Raw genomic sequence first — 3499 nt, 5'->3', positions numbered from 1 at the left:
CCCCCCCCTGCCGCCGTTGTGGCCATGATGGTGGTGGTGGTGGTGGTGGTGGAGATCCTCGGAGTTAGAGGGAGGATGGTAGTACATGCGAGCAGTTTGTGGACAGTGAGAGTAAAATCTTCCAGCTATTCTCGCCCCAGCATCTAACAATTCCACGTACTTCCCCATGTCTCTACAAGAAACTCTCCTCCTCCCTTTTATCGGAGTGGGAACTTGAAAGAGTGACAGAAAGAGCGACTTTAGAAGATGTGTGAGCCTCTGTATCGAAGATGTTGTTAGCAGACTTGATGCAAGAAAGAGGAGGAGACTCTTGCTTTATATAGGGATCTCTCGTCCTCCAATAATTCTGGCTTTTGACTTTCCCCGCTTCCCTTCCATTTCCTGTTCTTTATTTTCTTGTTAGTCCTTGTAGGGGAAGGTATATTGTCATTGTACCCCATATTAATTATGCCCCTCTACATATTATTTTATTTTCTATGCCCTCTCGTAAATGGATGCTTTTTTTCTGGCCTTTAGTAGCTGTGAATGTCTATAGCTTTTGTTTTATTTTTTAAATAGCGGCCTGTTTGTTATTTGTTATTGATTTATTGTGTTATTAATTATTATTTTTTTATAAATATGTTTTATTTTTTAAAATTTATTTTTAACATTAGCATATCTATATAATTAAAATAAATAAATAAATAAATTAAAAGCACAATCACTGCTTTGCCAACGGGCTTGAACATACCAATTATAATTCAGGTTCAGAAAGAAAAGACCATAGAGAATTAAACAATGTATTGGATACAAATAAATATATTTTATTTTCCATGAATTAAATGAAAAAAATTGGATGATTAAGTGTATTAGACACAAGTATCATAAAGTGTTCTTGTTTTATTGTTAGAACCTGAAATTCTTCAAAAATTTAACTATCTTTATCATACTTTAATATATATTGCTAAAGGAGACAATCATTAAACCATAAAAAAAACCATCTTTACATTCAACGTCTAAGGTAATTTATTTTCTTACACATTTTTTTAAATCTTGATTTGAACGTGAATCCTAAGCTAATATGCTTATTCCCTCGATTCCTAAACTAGTGTGTACTAATTGTGCTCACACGAATTTCTCAGAATAAAAAAATTGATTAATAATTTTTATTCATTAATAATTTGTGACTCAGCCTCTCTTTAATGGTCAAAGAAATGAATGTAGCTCTTGGCTATTTGGGATTTTGACGAGTCTTTGTTTTTTCCTCCATGGGTGGACGTACTCAAAGAGGGCACAAATAAAAGGGGCTCACATCGAGTGTGCGAAATTAAAGAACTATAAAGGTGAAGGAGCATTGTCTCACGATGCTTCTTTTTTTTTCTACTTTATTTTTTTGTTGTTTTTTTATTGTGCCTACAAGCACACCCGAATATCCACATAAATAAAATAAAAAAGTGGGTTCAGACGTTATAGTACATTCTCGACCGCGTCAAGCTTCGGCGTTCCGCGTTGAATATGTGCATTCGCCAAGTGGTTGGTTTTGACGGCGTTGTCTTAGACTTGTCACTTCTTGTTTTAGAGAATTATTGACTAAAAGTTTTTAAGAGCCCAAACTATGGAGAATTTCCTAACCTAACTTACTTAAATACTCGAATTACTAGGCACTTGTTTTTCCTGATTAAGGATTATTTGTTTTTATTATTTTAAAAATATTCTTAAAAAAACTCGAAATTTTTTATTTTAAAATTATTTTAATATATTAATGTTAAAAATAGTTTTTTAAATAATATTTTTTAATATATTTTTAAATAAAAATTATTTTAAAAAACAACTAATAATATATTCTCAAACAGATAAACTTTGTTTATGCATAACACAAAGAAAAGAAGGATTCGGTAGTGCAAATCAAGAGGCCAATAATAAAAGGTGAAAAAGTAAAGCAAACAGGTGTTGTGCTTTCAAATTAGTTGGTTTTATATTCAACAGTTTAGGTGAAAAAGTAAAGCAAACAGGTGTTGTACTTTCAAATAGTTGGTTTTATATTCCACATTTATTTTTGGAAAATAATTTTTTACATTTATTCTCATAATTTTTTTATAAAAAAATGATTAATAAAATTTTTTTAAAAGTTAATTTTTAAATTTAATTTATTTACTGAAAAATATTTTAAGTTTATAAAATTCTATAAAATATTTTATAAATAATAATCTACTTATAATATTATTTTACTATTTTAACTATCACCTCTCTTTTTTTTTATCTTCTCTTTACTCATTACCATAACTATCTCTTCCATTGTCATTCTCATCATCTTACTATTATTATATTTTTTTTATTATCATTATAATCACCACACAATCATCATTATTTTATCATTACCACCACTATCATTTCATTTCTATTTTTTTCTATCATTATTAAAAAAAATTATACAAAATATTTTTTTATTTATAAAATATTTTAAGCAAAACAATCTGACATGATTTGAAGTTTACTTTGATGCAATTGGGTTGCTGGCACAAGATTTCTAGCTTACAATAAAAAAACATTAAAAAAATATATAAAAAAAATAGATTATGTAACATGTCGTCCAACAAATCACAAACCCCATAGCTGGCCATTCTAAAATGCCGGCAGATCGCAGCCCAACAACTGTTCGGTAAGGTTCTTTCCCTGGTGCAAAAAGAATATTGAGGCGAAGAAATGTTTTAAAATACAATTAAAGGCAAAGAGAAGAAGTTAATATAAAAACCATCAAGAATTGTGGGGGGAAAAACCGTCCTCAGATATATGATTAAATTAAAAGAAGGCGTCAAGAGAGACAGCAAACGAGTTTAGGTTGATTCTAGGATGTGAAGAGTCAGCTGTTCTTTATTCTTAAAAAGAAAGAAATGCGATTATTCTGGCATTCTGCCCAGTCCTCACATCTCAAAACTGTCTTAACAACAATTCAAGGGGCATAAATGGCTAGGGGCCCATCCAATAGCTATCAATTTAAGCTGAATCTATGCTCTCAATCTGTTAACTCAAGGAATGAACAAAGCATTCTAAAATAATGTACATGAACAAGGCCCTCTCTTGGCACAGTAAGAAAAACAATACAACGTTGATACATAGGAAAAATTCAGTTAACTATAATGTATATATGGATCATGGAGAGGCACTGCCACTGCCATCCTAATATATTTAATGGCATAATAGTGTCACACGGTTCCTTGTTTTCACATCTTTACGCGGCAATGTTGTGCAGAAAACGCTACAAAAGGCAAGACTGTTGCTCTCTGTCATGCTACCAGCCTAATTAATCATATACCAACTTTTCCCATTTCACTTGTATGTTTATATATAGTGTAACGGCTGACCAAACTTTCTCGTTAGTGGGATGGATAAACACTAGATAGATGAGTTATTTCTCATGCTATATACAAAAGATAGATCACTAATTACAGTTATAACCAGTGTTATTAAACCCGGCCCGGCAGGTCAACCCGAGACCCGGCCTACCCGGTGCCTGGACCGG

General features: G+C 31.7%; 1 long non-coding RNA gene across 3 annotated transcripts in view; it reads right to left on the bottom strand.

Moving 5' to 3' along the window:
• Positions 1–2458: 2458 nt before the first annotated feature.
• LOC105131853 (uncharacterized) overlaps positions 2459–3499 on the bottom strand; it is a 4092-nt gene continuing 3051 nt past the window's right edge. For all 3 annotated transcript variants that reach the window (XR_843514.1, XR_843512.1, XR_843513.1), the window contains one exon: positions 2459–2652. This is a non-coding gene — a long non-coding RNA (uncharacterized LOC105131853). The remainder of the gene's footprint in view (positions 2653–3499) is intronic.

This window comes from Populus euphratica, unplaced genomic scaffold, assembly GCF_000495115.2.
Source record: "Populus euphratica unplaced genomic scaffold, PopEup_1.0 scaffold101.1, whole genome shotgun sequence".
Classification (NCBI taxonomy): Eukaryota; Viridiplantae; Streptophyta; class Magnoliopsida; order Malpighiales; family Salicaceae; genus Populus; species Populus euphratica.
The sequence above is the reverse complement of the archived record's forward strand: the minus strand, read 5'-3'. Positions and strand labels throughout refer to the sequence as shown.